The sequence below is a fragment of the Pygocentrus nattereri genome, chromosome 25 (assembly GCF_015220715.1).
Source record: "Pygocentrus nattereri isolate fPygNat1 chromosome 25, fPygNat1.pri, whole genome shotgun sequence".
NCBI lineage: Eukaryota > Metazoa > Chordata > Actinopteri > Characiformes > Serrasalmidae > Pygocentrus > Pygocentrus nattereri.
In genome coordinates, this window is record NC_051235.1 from 17,166,847 (window position 1) to 17,186,995 (window position 20,149).

General features: G+C 40.2%; 1 protein-coding gene across 1 annotated transcript in view; it reads right to left on the reverse strand.

Moving 5' to 3' along the window:
* Positions 1-20,149, reverse strand: part of igdcc3 (immunoglobulin superfamily, DCC subclass, member 3) — a 132,886-nt gene that overhangs the window by 111,665 nt on the left and 1,072 nt on the right. The window lies entirely within an intron of this gene.

Consider the following 20,149-nt stretch of genomic DNA (forward strand, 5'->3'; position numbering starts at 1 on the left):
TCTTATTGGTATAGTGTAGGTGTCAGTGATTCGCTGTATGGGCACCAGAGGTCTCACTCCCCCGGAGTACTAGCCTTCTTCCAATCCAACCACCTGCACCTTATTTCAGTAATCAACCACTGCTTAAATACCCCTTCCTTTCAGCCAGGCAGTGTGAAGTATTGCCAGTTCACTTGCGTCTGCATACTAATCGTGTTGGAAGATCTGTCTTATTTTTTTTTTTACTCTCTGTCTGGACTTTTGGATTTTTGCCTTTGCCTTTTGCCCCTTTGTATTGGATGCTTGGTTTTCGGACGGATTTACTTGTTTTGACCTTTTTGCTAGACCTTTATAACTGACCACGAGTTTTGGATTGCCCCTTCTACTATTAAATCTGCATATGGATCCTTCTTCAGTTTCTGAGTCTGCATTGTCACAGTAGGGTGTTTGCCTAGGTGGGGGGGGTTTAACGCAGCATTAACCCTGGTCACCAGCATGTAAAGCCGTGGCATAATTCACTATACTACATAATCTCTGTCTAATACTTAGTTAGAACTCTATATAAGAATTCCACAGAGTTTTGTATTATTGTATGCTTTTTCCATAATGAAAACGTGGTGTAGCAAGTTACTAACACCACTTGTTCGTGTTATATTTGGTTGTTGTCCAAAATTTCTTTTCTGCTGGTAATTCCAGAGTGTTGCTGAGAAGAACCAAAGATGATCAGTACTGCACCAGAGGGAGCGCCGAAGAGAGATAAATCTCGTTGAACCCAAGCTGACCCACTAGCTCTATTCCTAAGCTAACACAGAGCCTCATCCTGCTGAAACACAGCTTCAGGAATAGTGGAGGCAATACAGTTATTATACCCACCACCAAGAGGGTACTTGTACAGTCTGATGGCAAAAGGGCAGGTGCTCAAACCCCTCTGCAGTCTATCTGTGCATGTGCTTGCAGGTACTGATGTTGAACGATTAGTTCAGGATCACAACCACCATTCCAACTCAACCCAAAAGTAGTACTCCACTGTTCCACAGTCCTCTAGCCAATGCTGGACATTGGTCACAGTGACCTTAGGCTCTTGTGCACTCCACAGTGTCCAATTCTTTTCAGCCAGTATTTCTCTATGGAGATTACAGAAGCTGTGAATGCCTGAGTGCACCTTAAAGCAGTTGAAATCTGTCATTAGAAGGGGTGTCTACAAACTTTTGGACAAAAAGATACATCTAAAACAGGGGTTCTTGACCTTTTGTGTGACCTACTCTTAGGGTTAAAGACTGCCCAACAGTGGCTTGCAAATGCTAACTGGGGGCTATTCATGCAGTTTAACTGATATTTTTGATTAAACTATTTCTTTAAGCCTACTTTGTGCCGAAGCCTTGTGAAGAAGTACTACTACAGTGAAGTTTAACTGCATTTACAGCACACACAATAATACATAACATTAACTTCAGTTTGATCATGCAGAAAAAGCTAATATGAAATGATTTAACTAAGACTTATCTTCTCTGTGTTTTTCCTCATATAGCACAGTCATATAGCACCATTCTCACCATGCCCAGGGACCACATCACAGCTTGATTTTGAGGTTCAGCCTTGAATTGCACTCATCAAGAAATAAGACTCAAATGCTTGCATTTGACACTAATTTGCGTCATTGCATCATGTAATATATGATGAACTTCTGTGTAGGTAGACCTTCTGCTCTTTATGGAATACCAAGACACGATCCAGTCCCTGATTCGCTATGTGGAGTGCTACAATAGAGAAGAAACTGCCTGGAGCTACAGTCTCCTTGACAGCTTCCTGCTCTAATAGATATTGAATGAATTATCATGTATGTATGTGCGTGTGTGTGTAGCTGATAAAGCGGTGATGGCCTTCAGAGAACAGCTGAAAAAATGCTAGTTTAAGGAAAGGCCTGAATGAATCAGATGAAAACCGTAAGCCTCGGCTAGCTTACAAAAGGCCATGGTATGACCTTTAATTACATATTTTGAATAACAGCTCTCTGCTTATGGACTGCAGCTAGATGAAGACAGCATGAAGTAATCAATGACAGAGTGAGGCTGAGAGAAAGACAGAAATAGTGGGTCAGGTAGGTCATGTGTGTTCATTTTGCTTGCTCTTTTTATTTAATCTCAGGCTGGTTTTACATGGTGAAACTTAGTTACTTGAAAGCTATATGAAACTAAATTGCACTTGAGTTGCATAATGTAAATTGTCCTGCAACTCATTTGAAACTTGGCTGTAACAGCTGCAAGCTAGAATATTCTTTCTCTCCTCTCTTGATGCCTCCTAATCTTACACAGAGCTTTCTTACAGAAATTCTTACAGAATAGGAGACCAAGGTGAGGTCATCAATAAATATGCGCACAAATATATAGTAAACAGTCCCAAGGGGACAGAAAAAAAGTATTCGAAGATGATCAAAAAGCTCCAAATATGTAAAGTACAAATCGCACTTGACTTTACAGTGAGTACAAAGAGCTCCTAACTTGGCTAACTATTGTGTAAATGTGTTGCATGCAACTTTTGAAGTGCTTCACACAGCTTTCAAGCTGCACAGAAATTTTGTTGCAGGAGACTCACAACATGCATCTAGTTCAGGGGTCTGCAACATGCGGCTCTATTACGGCCCTGTTGCAGCTCCTCAGCAGAATTAGACTTTTAGATAAATATAAAATAATCCTCCTGTGCAGTAAAAAAAGCTCTGCTGACTGTTTTAACACAGTTTTAACAATAAACTGTCTAAAGATTTAAGATGAACATTGATACTTTAGAAACGAATGGACTTATTTACATTTATAATCACTCCAGCTGGTTTCCTTCGCCAAAAAGGCGCAAAGATGAAGTCAGTTTCTCATTCAAATTTTCCCGTTCCACCTTAAATGGTGCAGCAGTTACATTCTGGTGCGTCAGACTTCATCCTCACAGCTTCAAACAAGAAGTTGGAAAATGAGTAGCTGTCTTCAGCTTCGTAGAAAGTCGGACATTGAGAGACATTTTACAAGAAACTGTTCTACTTTTGTGGAAAAGTTTCAGCTACAGCTGAGCTAAAGCTTAAAGTAGAGCAAGGTAAGCCTGCAATTTCATTTATATTGTTCATCCAGTACTAGTAAATTAGGACATACTGAGACTTGTGGCTTCCCCTATGGTTTGATTTTTCTGAAAGGACAAAATGGCTCCTCTTAACATTTTGGTTGCTGACCACTGAACTAGTTGCATGTAAGTTTCACCTTATGAAGCCAGCCTTAGTCATAGTCTTGACCCTAAAATACATTTAGTCAGTTGTGCAACTACACTAGTGTGGCTACTGGGCCCCCTAAAATCTTTACATCACTACTTAGGTCATTTTACACCCACAACTCAAGAGTAACTTAAAAATGTACTTCAACCATTAGTCTACATTATAGCATCAAATTGTCTGAGACACTGCAATAGCAAGTAAACAGGCAAATTACATAATGGTAATATTCCAGACATTCATTTCTTTTAGCCCAGTCGCTGAGAAGTACCTATGAATGCAACTGCACTTACTTTTAGTTCAATTTCAGTCAGAAGATACAAAAAACCCAGAAACTACAACGACTAAATGTCAGAGAATTTCAGTCAACTGGGAAAAGAGCCAGGCAAAGAGAGAATGCAAAGGAATAGAAGACAGTGACAATGCAGAAGAATGAGAGACAATAAATGAAAAAGAAAGTGAAAGACAGAAAAAGACAAAACAAGTGAGAAAGAAAGTATAAAGGATGGTGAAAGGCTCCCACAACAGTGATGCGTGTCTCAGCTCTGTTGACAAAGGAAGAAAGACATGCAAGCAGATTTATGGCAGACAGAGGCAGTAAAAAGAATCAGAAGAGCTCCTGAGAAAACTTCAGTGACAAGACAAGAATTCTCTCTCTCTCTCTCACTCTCTCTCTCACTCTCTTGCTGGCTCTCTCGCTCTCTCATCTTCAGTCTTTTTCAATGTCTTACATTCTCTCTTTCTCTGACCCCCTCCCACTACTGAATATGATGTGATTAAAATGACATGTATTTTGGTCCTGAGGCTACAATGAGGGGCACTTTCACACTCACACTTTGTGACTGGTCAAAGTTTACTTTAGTCTGATTTATCTTGACAGGTGTGAACACGCCACTCATACTTTGGCGTGCCGTGAACAAATGAAAGTTCAACAACAGACCATGGTTTTCTCTTCATAAAGTGACATGTGCTGTACTTTACTGTCTTACCAGCCTTTATTAACATATAACTTTTCACAGACACAGAAGCTGGGGCTATTAATGACAGATAAGCAGTAAAATATTAGCAATGCATCTGATTCTGGCACATGGAGAGCTAAATGTATTTTTAATAGATGAGGCCAGGCATTAATTACCTGATTCATTTAATTCCAGCCAATATAGAGTATTTTGCCAAAGTCACACCCTGTGGCATGCGCCCATTCTTCAGGCCCTAATTATAGCTGCAAGAGCCTGCTGGAAGGCTGGGCCTGAACACAGAGCGTTGATGAACCCCGGTGAGGACGGTGGGAAGAGAGAGTGAGTAAGTGGGGAACAGAGTGTGAATCCCGACAACCGCCGAGGAATGCGAGCGATAGGGGAGGAGGACGTCATCAGGGCCGAAGGAACGGGCGCATGCCACATACCCTTATTTCATTCCGTTTCATTTCCAGTCAAAACAAATTGGGTTAGATATACAATAATCCACTAGCATAAGGAAGGGAAAAGTTAAAGAAAAATGAATGATAAATGTGTATGTGTAGATATATGTGTAGAAAATGGGACTGTTAACAACCATACAAACCCTGCAAGACCATCAGTTCTCAACCTGAGAGAACCAAGAGTAGTTTCATGTTCAAGCTTTCATGTTTGAAAGAGAGGAGAAAATTAAGCTCCACTCTTGCAACAGAACTCTTGCAACACACTGTGAGAAGACAACTCCTCACTATGAAAGGATGTGTAGCTGTCAAGAACAGAAAAGAAGAAGAAAACAAAGAAGCTGCTGGTGTTCTCAGAACAATGGACTGACCACCCCAGAGTCTAGACCTGAACCTAATTGAGTATGTTCAGAATTACTTGTGAAAGCAGAAAATACAACCAGCTTCTAGGACTGAACTTTGGAAGTGTGGAAAAACATCCCTGCAAGTTTCTTGACTGGAACACCTACTTATAGTTTTAGCTATTGCAGTGTGAAACCAAACAAACTAAATGAAAAATGCCAGGCACAAAAACCAAAACTCTCATGCACACTAAAGCACACAAATTAGGCATGAAAACAACATAAGAATAAATAAAAAGAGCAGCAAAATGAACACTGATCCAGCCCGTGTGATTGCCCTGACCCCCTCTCTCTCTTTCTTTCCATTTCTCTCCCTTTCTCTTCCTCTCTTCTCCTGTTATCCGATCTTCAAAGACGAGTGTATCTTTGCATTCCGGTCCTGCCCCTAAAGACTGGTATTTTGGGGGCTGGAATGTGAGTGATGACACTACAGGTCCTCTCAGCCTGACCCCTCCTGCAGCACCCCTCTACACCTCCCCCCCCACCCCTTCCCGATCTGGCTGGATTCCGGAGCCTCAGGGCAGGGGCCGCTAATACTCTCTAACATCAGTGCCTGAAACCCTATCCCTCCAGCTAGGAGGTATAGGAGGGCTAGGCTAAACTCTCCAATCTGCTTACTTCCCTCACTTAGTGTCATCTGCCTAATTCATCCCTCCTTCCTGTTCAAACCACAGCCATGAAGACACTCTCCGGTATCAGGATTGAACAAGACAGAAATAGTTAGTAAAAGGTGCTTCTTCAGGTGCTCGTGTGTGTACATAGTGTGCTCTTTCAAATGCTGAATATGTCGGCCTAGCACTTGCTGTGGCCCGATAATAGTATACGTGTGCTCATGACCCATAAAATGCGTGTGACTGCCTCATAGGGTAGTGATATGGGGATGGGTAATATGGTAAAACTATGATATCTCGATACTTCAGAATATGTTCATGACACAAAATATGTATCATGATATTTGTTTTTCTGAGATTTAATAAAATAAATTCTCTAAAATACTACAGGGAGATTCACTCGAAAGAAGCCCCAAATATTCTGTCGTAACTCCCATTAGGATGAAGCAATCTGAACCAAAAAATATGCTACATACATTGATGTATGTCTAATTGATTGCATTACATGCAACGCTGGAAGTGATCTCCGTTTTCTGCCAGACACATTTTGATGTAGTGTTTCCATGTTCCTGAAAATATTGGCAAGCATTAGAAAGGTTAAATATCTCAACGGCTGTTCAGCACCTACCTCATCACTCTGATACAGGAGCATCCCAGCTTGTTTGAAGCTCCATATACTGAGAAGCACACTGCATGTTGTTTTGTTCAGATTGCTTTGTCCACGTGAGAGTTATTACAGAATATTCGGGGCCTCTTTCGAGGGAATCTCCCTATATAATAAACCTGTTTTTTGGACAACCTACAAAATAACAATTTTCATTAAATACTTCACAAACTGCACTGCACTAAATCCAATTTAATAGGAATAACTGTAATAAAACATGAAGTTCGTGTTAATTGAGTACCTACGATATGCTCAGAAAATCATAAAAGTATTGTGACACATTACGATAATGATAAAATATCATCATATTGCCCAACCCTGTACTGATACATCATTTACAAATGAGTTACTCTCTTTTGAGAAAAATACTGAACAATTGGTTTACTTTTCTAAGCTAACTTGCTTGGCTATAGTCAATGCAGTGATACTTACAATAACGACTTCCTCTGAAATTAAGGACAATAAAATAACAGCACTTGAATCTGTCATTCAGAGGATGAAATAACTATAATTTTACCAGCTCCAAGCACTCTTTGTGACTTGCGATGCTTGTTTACAACTTATTAGCCTACTGAAAAAGAGCTTATTTTAAAGAGTAGTCATACCTGGTAAAAGTGTCATACCTGGTAAATAATATACAACAGCCTGTGAGTACACCTATGTATTATGATTCTTTTGATTATTAAAAATGAAGCCTTGATTTCTTAAAATATCACCTTTCAAAAATATTCTTTGATAACATGCTAGGCTAATGCTGCTGTCAGAGTAAGAGTAATTGCAGGCATGTGCGCAATTAGACCCCAGGGAGGGCTTGAGCCCCTGCACTTTTTAATGCTAGCCCTTGGGTGTCCCCTCTGGGGCAGTACCGTCACCTGTAGTGACTTCACCTCAGTAATTCCGACCTGTCACAGATGCACACATCACAGCACTGGCAATCATATCAATAAAGCACTGATGATATCTGATCATGACGTATCATTTTGCATTTAACTTACATTTTCTCATTTTTTATAAAACACTCAGAGCAGTGAATAAGACTTTTAGTGAATAACTGTACTTTTGTTCACAGAAAGGTTGCCAGTTCAATGACTTATTCTGGGTGCCCTATTAATTTTTTAAACAAAAAATGCCTCACAAAATGTTTGTGCACAGGCCTGATTCTTTGTTAAAACGCTAGACCAACACTACCACCAGAGCAAAATTATTTGTTTACACGGTAGACTAACACACTGCACTAATAAGAGATAATAATCTGGTATCTCACAGTGGTGAATCTGACATTTGTCATACAAACAGTGCATGACTGGTTATACTCTCACTGGGTGCAGTGAACAAGGTTTCACATGGGTGAGTGATGCACTACTCAATTACCCATTCAATCAGACAGGATTCCACCTTTACATGGTAAATGATTAGAAAGTATATGGTCAAATATATTATTGCAATTGACATTACGAATTGATTAGGGCACATTAAACTTAATTTTAAGTAAACATACAGCAAGTACTTTTCAAAGACATAATTCCATCCATCCATCCATTTCCTAAGCCGCTTCTCCGTCAGGGTCACAGGGGGGTGCTGGAGCCTATCCCAGCAGTGACGTCTATAAATATTAAATAATTATCATTTATATAATTTCACATCTAATTACTGCATTATAGACCGTATATATACATGCTTCTGATGCTTATCTTTTACATGTACCTCTTCCCTGATCTTCAGGCACAATCAGTTGCATGTCAAAGCTTACAGCAGCTTACCAGCGGATTCTTATTACACAAGATAGGTCTGAACAAACATACTGCTGATATTTTGATACAAATTGATAACTCTGTGCAATAAGATCATGTAACACCACAAAAAATGTAAAAATGCAGCTAAAACAGCAGCACCTGAACTGACTTGTGGAACAGCTCTGCCCACTACGGCCAAAATTTATAGTAAATGCCACTTATTTAATACCACTAATGCCACCCACAATTACTTTTACAGCAGGTTAATTTGTATCACTGCAATTTTACAGCAAACACTATTATTATCTGAGTTTGATCCTTCCAATTATCTGCAGTAGTGTAGACTGGAGCACAACTGCTCACGCACTGTATCTCGCTGAGATCGCAGCCCTTTTGGTGAAATTAAACATTTAAAAGGCTTTTAAAGGAACACCTTCAGCACCTACAGTAGATTACTCTGGATAGTGCTTACAGCAGAGTAAATCAATTAATAGGAAACAAACAAAAGCAACAGCAAGGTGAAAAGTTATAGTTGCCCTTGAGTGCCTCCACTATAACAGGAATCCATGAACCAGAACAAGAAGCTACAATCACGCATGAGCTGATAGCACTGGCTCGTTTTTATCAAACTTATTACAGGAAGAATTCTGAACTGGGCTCAAACACTGAATAGATCTAACACTGAATAGAAATAAAAAACTAATGAAACCTGATCTTAAATCAATGTGCTTGATAAATATGGGCCAGTGTATACATGATACACATGATTTATACACTCACTGGTTGGAACATGCAGCCACTGGTGATGTAAACTGGAAACTGCATTTATTCTGTGGAAATCATGTCATTTTCATGCTTGGATTCACGAAAAAACAGTGTTAATCGTTCAATAACGTTTGGAAATTATTACACCCTGCTAATGTGCTGCTTATTAAATGGAAGAAAATCATTCTGTAGAGTCAAATTTTAGCAAACAATGTGATTAACCACCCAAAATAATCTAATTAATCATGACAAACTACTTTTTCATTGGACAGCCTGATTGCAGCAGATTATCAGGCTGGTGTTGATAACAATGAGTTGAAATACACCTCAAGAGCTGAGAAAGATGACAAAACAAATGGAGAGCACAGCTGTACAGAGCAGCAGAAGCTACCCAGCAGCTCCTGTACTCCTAACTGATTTGAAACCCACATTCGCATGACCCCCAGCACTTACAGCTGAGTTTAAACAAGGGAAAAGCACCCTGGGGTTTAGGACAACCACAGCATAGACTCAGCAGCAGCCTGGAAGGCTCACACATATGCACACAAACACACACACACACACACACACACACACAAAAAACTGACACAATTTCCTGGCCTTCCTTCACCCTTGCATGCACCACATAGATACAAGACAAATAAAGATAAAGGCACTATATAGCACTGTCTGCAGTAACAGAATCATTTTGTGCTAGCACCAACATAAGAGGCCAAAAATTTATATCACATCCATCCATCCATCCATCCATTTTCTAAGCCGCTTCTCCGTCAGGGTCGCGGGGGGGGTGCTGGAGTTTATCACATATTTATATAATTCAAATTGGGTTCATACATGGGTCCTTTATTCATGACACTGCCATCAGACACTGTGTATATATATATATATATATATACACACACTGCTCAAAAAAAATTAAGGGAACACTTAAACAACACAATATAACTCCAAGTAAATCAAACTTCTGTGAAATCAAACTGTCCACTTAGGAAGCAACACTGATGTTGTGCAAATGGAATAGACAAAAGGTGAAAATTATTGGCAATTAGCAAGACACACTCAATAAAGGAGTGGTTCTGCAGGTGGGGACCACAGACCACTTCTCAGTACCTTTCTGCTTTCTGGCTGATGTTTTGGTCACTTTTGAATGTTGGTGGTGCTTTCACACTCGTGGTAGCATGAGACGGACTCTACAACCCACACAAGTGGCTCTGGTAGTGCAGCTCATCCAGGATAGCACATCAATGTGAGCTGTGGCAAGAAGGTTTGCTGTGTCTGTCAGCGTAGTGTCCAGAGGCTGGAGGCGCTACCAGGAGACAGGCCAGTACACCAGGAGACGTGGAGGAGGCCGTAGGAGGGCAACAACCCAGCAGCAGGACCGCTACCTCTGCCTTTGTGCAAGGAGGAACAGGAGGAGCACTGCCAGAGCCCTGCAAAATGACCTCCAGCAGGTCACAAATGTGCATGTGTCTGCACAAACGGTTAGAAACCGACTCCATGAGGATGGTATGAGGGCCCGACGTCCACAGATGGGGGTTGTGCTCACAGCCCAACACCATGCAGGACGCTTGGCATTTGCCAGAGAACACCAGGATTGGCAAATTCGCCACTGGTGCCCTGTGCTCTTCACAGATGAAAGCAGGTTCACACTGAGCACATGTGACAGACGTAACAAAGTCTGGAGATGCCGTGGAGAGCGATCTGCTGCCTGCAACATCCTTCAGCATGACCGGTTTGGCAGTGGGTCAGTAATGGTGTGGGTTGGCATTTCTTTGGAGGGCCGTACAGCCCTCCATGTGCTCGCCAGAGATAGCCTGACTGCCATTAGGTACTGAGATGAGATCCTCAGACCCCTTGTGAGACCATATGCTGGTGCGGTTGGCCCTGGGTTCCTCCTAATGCAGGACAATGCTAGACCTCATGTGGCTGTAGTGTGTCAGCAGTTCCTGCAAGATGAAGGTATTGAAGCTATGGACTGGCCTGCCCGTTCCCCAGACCTGAATCTGATTGAGCACATCTGGGCATCATGTGTCGCTCCATCCACCAACGCCATGTTGCCCCACAGACTGTCCAGGAGTTGGCTGATGCTAAAGTCCAGGTCTGGGAGGAGATCCCTCAGGAGACCATCCGCCACTTCATTAGGAGCATGCCCAGGTGTTGTAGGGAGGTCATACAGGCATGTGGAGGCCTCACACAATACTGAGCCTCATTTTGACTCGTTTTAAGGACATTACATCAAAGTTGGATCAGCCTGTAGTGCGTTTTTCCACTTTAATTTCGTGTGTGACTCCAAATCCAGGCCTCCATTGGTTAATAAATTTGATTTCCATTGATGATTTTTGTGTGATTTGGTTGTCAGCACATTCAACTTTGTACAGAACAAAGTATTCAATGAGAATATTTCATTCATTCAGATCTAGGAAGTGTTATTTGAGTGTTCCCTTTATTTTTTTGAGCAGTGTATATATATATATATATATATATATGAATATTACAGTCATTCAAACTGAGGAACCAGCTGGTTCATGGCTTGTTGCACAGACAAGGCACAGAGACTACAACAGCACTTGATGCAATCAGGTGGCTCCTCAGCCAGGCCTCATTGCTCTGGTGTCCACATTAGGCTATGACTAACCCCGAAAGCCCCACAATTCCTTTATGTCCACTGCTTTGAAAATAAAGTGGACTACTTCAAATAAAATTGACTGGACAATGGGAGGTGATTGAGGGTCTGCTGTGGTTTTTTGTGGTTTTTTTTGTTTTTGTTTTTTTTTTACTTGTAATGACATCCTGCTAAAGTGGTTAAAGATATTGTGCTATTCAGTTTAGTTTAACAATTTGCTGCTGTTGGAAGAAAACCTTGTATCTCCATTTTTGTTGTTTTTCAGTTTTTGACATAATGTGAAAATGCCTGTGGACCTTTACATTGTGTGTAAAATTCATAAGGAATGGACCAAAAGAAACGGCAGAAATAGTCTGGTTCCTTTGACTTACATTAAAAGTAAAGTATTTTTTTCCCTTCTCTTGTAAAGGTATCATTTTAACTCCAAAACTTAGCAAAAAATATTTTGTACTTGTCATGGAAATCAATTCAAATATTAAGCACATTTTATAAAGCTTTTTTTATAGCGAGTTGTCCTTTGCTGCTTCTGGCATTTTCCGTGCAATACAATTAAGTTACAGGCCCTGACGGGGCATTTCAGGACCTTTTAACACAACCATATTTCCGTACGTGCCTTCATCCAGCTGTGCACAGCCAACGGCAGAGTAGCGCAAGCTGCAGTACCCTTATGCTCTTATCCATTCAACATGGTAATTCAATCAAACCTGCAGTCAAAATATCAGCTGTGTAGAAATACCATCTCTGTAGTCCTTCATGACCTTGAGTCAGAGATATACTACAGAATGTTCCCAAAGATCTAACTGACGTATGAACACACACACACACACACACACACACACACACACACATGAACACACTCATGCAGTTCATCCTCATCCATCTTTCAGTTTAAATACTAGTCACTCAGTCAATCTATAAAAGGAACATAGAGAGGCCACTGTTTTCCTTTTTCTCTTTTCATCTCTCTATCTCTGTCTCCTAGAGCATGTGGATTGTTTTCCTGTGCATAATGCAAACTCTACCTATATACATATACTTGTTTGTATACCTTCTCAGGTTGTGGGGATATATACACTACATAGACAAAGGTATTGGAACACGCCTTTTAAATGTTATCAGATCAGGTGTTTCTTCCACACTCATTGCTAACAGGTGGATAAAATTAAGCACATAGCCTTGCAGTCTTGACAGACAAACACTGGCAGTAAGTTGAGTCACACTGATGACTTTAAACATGGCACTGTAAAAGGATGTCACCTCTTTCACAAGTCTGTGAAGTTATTGTCCTACTAGATCTACCCCAGTCAACTGTAAGTGCTATTATTTTGAACTGGAAGCACCTAGGAGCAATAACAGCTTATCCACAAAGCATTAGACCACGCAGTGCCTATCCTTTGTTGAATCAGTCACAAGTTCCAAATTGCCTCTGGAAGCAACATCAGCAACAGAACTGTGCATCTGGAGCTTCACAAAATGGGTTTCCATGGCTGAGCAGCTACATACAAGCCTAAGATCAAAATGCACATGGGGGGTGGAGGACGGATTATACTATGGGGTTATTATTCAGTGGTTGGTCTAGAGACCCCCTAGTTCCAGTGAAGGAAAGTCTTAATGCTTCAGCAAAACAAGACAATTTGGACAATTTTATGCTTCCAACTTTATGGGAGCAGTTTGGGGAAGGCCCTTTTCTGTTCCATCACGACTGAGCCCCAATGCACAAAGCAAGGTCCATAAAAGCATGGCTGGGTGAGTTTGGTGTGAAAGAACCTGACTAGCCCACACAGAGGCCTGACCCCGACCCCATCAAACACATTTGGGATGAACTAGAAAGGAGATTGTGAGCAGGCCCTCTTGTCCTTATCATCAGTGTCATTCCTCACTAATGCTCTACTGGATGAACAGGCAAAAACTGCTACAGTCACACTCCAAAATCTTGTAGAAGGCTTCCCAGAAGAGTGGATGATGTTACAGACACAACTCCATATATATATATGGACCAACTCCATATTAATACCTATGGATTTAGAACGGGATGTCATAAATGTTCCTGTTGCATAATGTGTAGGTGTCCCAATACTTTTGTCCATATAGTGTAGATATTTACACATCCTATACTGGGAACAAACTTAAATTTGGCTTTTTTCTGCAAACTACACGCAAAATTGCTATTTATTTTCTTAACATACTGGGAAAAACGTATACTTTTTAGTTATAAGTAATATTGTCAGCGGAACAATTTGAGTGAAAATTACAATCTTTTTAATGTTTTCTTGAATATCGTAGTGTTTGGAATGTCCGCCTTTTGCTTTAATGAGAATGGCTGCAACTTAATTAACTTAAACACGTCTCTGATGAGTAGACCAAATCCACCTGAGAGTCTGAACATATGATTCAATGAAATCCACTGTATATATTATGGCTGTCAAAGTTAAAACTTTAATAACATGTTAACATGACAAATTATTTACCACTATTTTTAACATCATTAACAGCTTATTACTTTGACTCTTTGACCATAATAGTATAGACTGAAACCCAGATGCTCGTGCCCTGTATGCCGCTATTACTGAATCAGTGATTGTAGCTCTCATTAAAATACAGCTCATTTTTAACATAATATTTATGCCGATTTTAGGACATGCTTCCTCTGAGTTATGAGAAGTGACAACTCAACACACTCAGAGGAGACTAACTAACTTCTGTTATGTTATATGGGACAGCATTAGGTTGAGTGACAGTGAGAGAAGGAGGATCATCCCACCAAACCAGAGAGATCGAGGCCACTCATGCTCTCACGGAGTCCACAGATAGCTGTAGCATCACTGAGGATCAGATCTGAACATCCACTGACATTACCAACACTTGTTGGCAGCCTATCACAAAAACAGTGCACTGTCACCCGTGTTGAAGTGCAAAATCTTCCGGTCATTCCATTGTTCTTCTCCGGCCAGTCCACTGTATAGTAAACAAGAATCGAGCAAAAAAGTAAAAGGGCTACAATTGCAAAGGAGATATAACATATGTTGTATATGGACCATATTACCAAATTAGTTCAATGATTATTTTAACCCAAGGCATTAATACAGATAGTAATACGCTAATATATACAAATCTTCATTTGTAGGGTACTTTCTAGTGCAAGGCAACTGTACCCTAACTCCTAAATTTCAAATAATAATTTAAAATAATACTTACATTTTTACATTTTTTAATGATTTTTAAAGATTTACATTTATTATGAGTTTAATTTTTAAATAAAAAAACTAAAAGAGTTTTAGTCCATTTTAGCCACACCCCTGCATTTTACAGCAGGAGGTGACACGGCATCCCTGTCCCTTTTGGCCACATGGTGAGCAGTTAGATCCCATTGTTTTAAAGTAAATGTGTACCAGAGTCTGAAAATCAAACTTTTTTGGGGTTTTAATGAAAAACTCTGATTTTATGTCTGTACAATTGTTCAAAGCTGTGTTTGCTAGTCATGTACTGCCTAGCGTTTTTGGGTTATGCTCAAAATTAGTAAACATTGTGACTACTGAAACATTTGGTGTGGTTTTGATAGTGTTATGATTGTTTTAGTAGTGGCAAAATGCAATGTTTCATCTTTTTTTCAATAAAATGAACATAACTAAGGCTTAGCATTAATCAATGCAAAATTAATTCAGTCTAAAGTATAAATCAGTTAAAAATGATCTGAATCTGAAAATAATCTGAATTTAACATTTACATGTATAAACAAAAATGTTATCAAGTTCTCTGTCAAAGATATATTAACTTATTTTCATAATAAAGCTAATAGTAGCTTGTATAAAAACAACTTTACAAAGCCAGGAGCATTTTGTTGAAGGTTAGGCCTGTATGTCTGTCATTTTCCCACAAAGTCAGGATATTTTTGCCCTGAAAATGTATGAAAAGAAACAAACACACACACTTTGTCCTCCTCGTAGCTCAATCCCAACACACACACTCACAAGCACACACACACATGCACCCTCTTCCCAGGCATTCACTCTGACAGTCCTTTTGCCTTTGGGGTGGCTTGTTTTGACTGCTCTTGTTTAGAAGGCTGCCAGCCTGTCAGGCTGCTTGCTGCACGGCCTTTCAACTCCTGTCAGGACTTACAGCAGCTAATCCTGATGCAGTGAAAGGCCACAGAAACCAGCCCAAATCATATTACACTGATCCCCATCACCAAGTCTCATTTATCAACCTTCCCCAAAAAAGCACTGTAAAATGCAAGTTTACCTATGACCAGTTTGAATAACTGTCAGTTAATTCAGTCTCTAAATATAATAAAATAACTGACTTTCCACTTTTTTAGACACTACTACCTTGTGCTTCCACTCAATGGACACTTTATGAGCTCCACCTACCTCATAGATCCACTAAATAGGTGAATCTCTAAGGCATTCATCATTGGTCAATATCTAATCACATGACTATTGTTTACCGGATATTATTTAGGTAATAAACCATTCTTTCCATGCCTAACACTAACTGTCCATAGCTGTAGTCTCCAGAAAGCACGTGTTTCTATTAAATGTATAGAAATGTGTGTATAGACTGCTTACAAAAGCTATATTCTCTCTGCAGCCAACACAGTCCAGAAGTCAGTCGATGAATTTATGTCTAGAAAGGCAGCAGCACATTGTTTTCCTTTTCCTAGACATCCGTCCAGGTAAATTATTAATCGATGGGATTCCATTCGACCTCTTTAAACACATACTTCTCCCGGCCGGGAGGGACGCCCTTCACCTCTCCACAGCAGCAGGGCACATCTCACACCCCCTTCCGCGTACTGTATTGATCCATAACAAGCCCACAGTTCCTCTCGCAATCACGTCAAGTCAGGCAGCTGAAAAATTCAGATCAAACCACCCCGGCGGCGTTCACACACTGACATTAAATCCACACATATCTTCCACCAAGCACAAGTCTCCCAGTTCAATTATCACCTCAAATAAGTAGGATCATCCTTCACTCGACTCAAGCAACTCGTGGTGTTTATCTTTCTATAGAAGATTAAAAAGAGTGCAGGTTTATGGAACACTGAGGTATTTATTATGCTGTGAACAGATGCTCCTTCACCAGTGTGCTCTCATTATGCAGAGCACCACAAAGGACTTATTACTCTCTCTTTCTGACTCTGTTTCTGTCTGTCTTCCTCACTCTCCCTCTGTTCCTCTCACTTTCTCTCACTCTCCCTCTGTTCCTCTCTCTCCACTCTGGATGCGGCATCACTGCTGTCCTCAGAAAACCTTCTGATTAAAGCACTTCAAGCCTTGAGTTTTCTCATGAGCAGGTCAAAAGAGTTCAAACTCAACCTCTTAAACTCTAAGGTCCAGATACAGTTCCTCACTCTTGTATCTACATAACTTTTATATTAGTTTCAGAGTAGCTATCACACAATTAGAACTATCATCAGAGTCTGCTCAGTTTTATTGCTCAACATGGCCAAGAATCCGCAGATCCGCTTACTTTAACCCCTTAACATCAAAGGTGTATTACATACTATGGCTTATTATATACTAACTACAGGGATTTCAATGCAAATTGGCTGAGCTATTCGTAGGTTATAGAAGTGTGTAATAAAACCTTGGGCCAGCCAGTTGGGCCTAGCCATTTAAGGGGTGAACAGGAATGGCTGAGTTTAACTGACATTCAAAATGATCAAATACAGCTCTACAACAAAAACAGGCCCATGTGAAACAGTATGTATTGGAGAGAGTATATGGCTATTAGCTGTGAAATGCTTTAAAGAAAACTTTCAAATAACTTTTAAAGCTCACGTGCTGAGCAGGCAATTGCTCAGAAGTTTGTTTACCATCAGATGTATAAACAATAGTGCACAGAAATGCATACACATTGACATGCGAATAGCCAAAAGAGTGTAACCTCTTAATAGTAGCTTCTTTTTGCCTGAAATGGCATGCCCAAAATAACAGTTAAAATAAAGTTCCCACACACTTTGCTCCACCATCAGTTTTGGTCTCATTTGAAAGGTCACACTCTCAAGTTTTTTTCCCCAACCATCAGAATAATTGCCTCAATTACTGACAAAGAGTAATAGAGGATAGAATAGAGGAGTTCATTTACACCTGACTCCCATAGATCTCTAAACTGATTCTTCGTCTAGGTTCGCTAGGTTCCCTACTTCACCTTACAAACACGACTGAGCCAAAGGACAACCCTCATGTTGCAAATTTGTGCGCGTTTGCTTTTTCAGGTGCTTATGTTGCAATTGAGATGACCATAACTGTTGTGAAAAAAAAAAACAGATCTTTTTTTGGAGGGATCGAAACCTGAGATTACAAGCGTTCTAACAGTATTGCATCATTGTATTTGTAGATGCAGTTTCTCCAAGTTTCATTTATGACCCGTTTCTTGAGCTTAAGTCAATGACGCGAGACTTCTTTGAAAGTTTCAGCTGTTTACTAAACCAAAATGCTAAGGTTACAAGAATGAAATGGCAAATTAAAGCTCTCTCTCTATATATGTAGGAGAATGGTTTAGTTCCGTGTAGTCACGGTCAAAGACTGTTGCGCTATATCCCTCTACATTAGTCACGCAGCTTACTGCTTCAGCAGAGTGATGTCATGCATAAATTAATGTAATTAAGCAAGATTAAACTTAACAGTTAACATTACTAAATAAGCAACTGTCAATCTTATCAAGCATTCAAACAAACATTAGACATCAAATTCTAAATCATAATTCACTTATTTCCATTATGGCTCTAACAGTATTGCTGGATGATTTGATGTATAAAAAACAGAAGTGTATGATGGAAGTGTGCTGCTCACCAGTAAAGAAAAGGGCAAGTAACAAAAGATGACAGCTTAGCATGCAATAAATATCAGACAGCCTATGTACCTCTATGGCCTGAGCACCTGAGACTACTGCATAGAGGGTGGGGTCGGGGGGGTAGGGGGGCAAGGGCAAAATAGCAAAATGTAATATCACAATACTTCAGGAAGTTTTTAATAATACACAATATTCAGTGTAGATTCTTTCCACTATCTGATAAGTTAAAACAAAGTAGTGCCACAAATGAAAAATACTATCAAAAACAATTAATCCAGTTACTTGTGTTCAACATTTCACACACTGTGCTAATAATTAGTCCTAACAGGACTAAAAATGCTTTCTTTTTAATCAAACATGAAGTTAGAAAGTGATTTGTAAGAACTAACAACATCCACAATATGCTCAGAAAAGCATATAGTGACATACTATAATGCAATTTATCAAGATAACAATGAATGCTGTCACACTGCCCAGCTCCACTACTGCATAATTTACAATAATGTTAGAATATTTAGTGCTAAGATGAATATCTATATAATAAGCCTGCATGTTAAGGGGATTCATTTTGCTTATGTGAGAAGGTTTTTTTGTTCATTATCTTTAAAGTACATCTAGCTTACTTTGTGATAGCCTTCAACTTGAAGAGCATTCTGTGTCTTTCAGTCATGCATGCATATCAGTCAATCAACTGCTCCCTGATACCTGTAATTGTGGACAACAGTTACAAAATAGGGAGGAAATTGCATCTGAGAGAGAAAAACCATCTGATGTGTTGACACGCCCACTCCTTTAACCCTCAACTGACTGTGATTGCCTTATTGACAGACTCTCAGTGGCACTCACACACGATGTGCATTTTCAGAAGAAATCTAGTTGATAAAGCATGCAAGAGCTGCTCACGTGAGACTAAACGCAGAAGAGCGCAGAAGCGTGAGCTCATGATCACGCCAGTAGGTGATGAAGTAAACCATGATTTTTTTATGGCCCCATCACCTCTATATTGCTTCAAATTAGGGTCCACATGGGGAAAGCCAAGCCTCACATCGGCCGTCAATCACAGTGAACAAAGAAGCCAGAGAAATGTGAAAAAAAGAAGTGAAGCAAAGCCTTTACATTTCATCTTTCCCCTTCAACCACTCCCCCCACCCCAAACTACACCAACAGACGGTCAATCAAAGCCCCCTGGCAGTCCCTGACAGATAATGGCTTCAAACTGCTAGAGCCAGAAGACAGGAGGCATATTTCTGGGCTGCACTTAAAACGAATGGAAAGGGTCACTTGAAACACACGTGGATGGCTTTGACTTACTAGCTTCACTTTTCTCTTCTGTCCACAATCACCATCAGTGAAACAAACCATGTTGGGGTTCACCATGGGTGAGGAACATGTGAGGGTGGATCAAATAGCCTACGACATACATAAACAGCCAAAGCAAGGGAACCATGGAGATGAAAGAAGATCTGCAGTTGTAAATGTTAAGATATAAGAGCGTGTGTAACAGCCTTTAGATATAGATTTAAATATAGCTGTTCAAGGCCATCCATCTCAAGCTGAGAACGGAGAAGACTGGAAGAGGCAGGCTAACAATAAAACACGCGGAGGGCTTCCTGGTCCTTTAACACGAGTCCACACACATACACAAGGGGGTGGGGGGGATGCAGTCTCTCAATAACGATCATACTGCTGCATTTAGCAACAAAACAGGGCTAATTGATCACCCCTTTCACCCCACACACACAATTCTTCGCTTTCTTGTTACTTTCATGCTCAGCATTACGCCCACCAATGTAAAGAATATCAGTGATATCCTGACCCAGGTTAAGACCAAATCCACTGATACTGCAATTCAGTTCAAGACTAGGCTTTATCCATGTCCAGGAAACTGGCACACAGTAAGCAATCCCA